The sequence below is a fragment of the Bison bison genome, unplaced genomic scaffold (genome assembly GCF_000754665.1).
Source record: "Bison bison bison isolate TAMUID 2011002044 unplaced genomic scaffold, Bison_UMD1.0 scf7180017855360, whole genome shotgun sequence".
NCBI classification, from domain to species: domain Eukaryota; kingdom Metazoa; phylum Chordata; class Mammalia; order Artiodactyla; family Bovidae; genus Bison; species Bison bison.
The window spans coordinates 134,175-134,498 of NW_011485933.1; positions in this window are offsets into that span (position 1 = coordinate 134,175).

Below are 324 nucleotides of genomic sequence, written 5' to 3' on the forward strand. Positions count from 1 at the left end.
CTCTAAATCCTAGGTTCACGGTCCTGGCCGGGTCAGCAGAGAGGAGGCTCCCAGAGGGAATTCTAAGAATCTGCTATCCCAGCTGAAGGGCAGCTGGAGCCGCGGGTGGGCCCGGCCACTGCTCGGTGACGACTGCTGACTCATGTCCTTTCGGCACCTCCCTGCTCCCGGGCTGCATTGCCCCGGGGGTCAATCCCAGGGGTCCTCCGCCATCCTCACAGGACTGGTGAGGGTGATGGGTGCTGGTGACTGGAGTGGTCGCAGGCCTGAGCACACCCGGTGTGCCCCCTGCCGCCTTGGCCCCCGCACCCCCAGCTCCCCTTT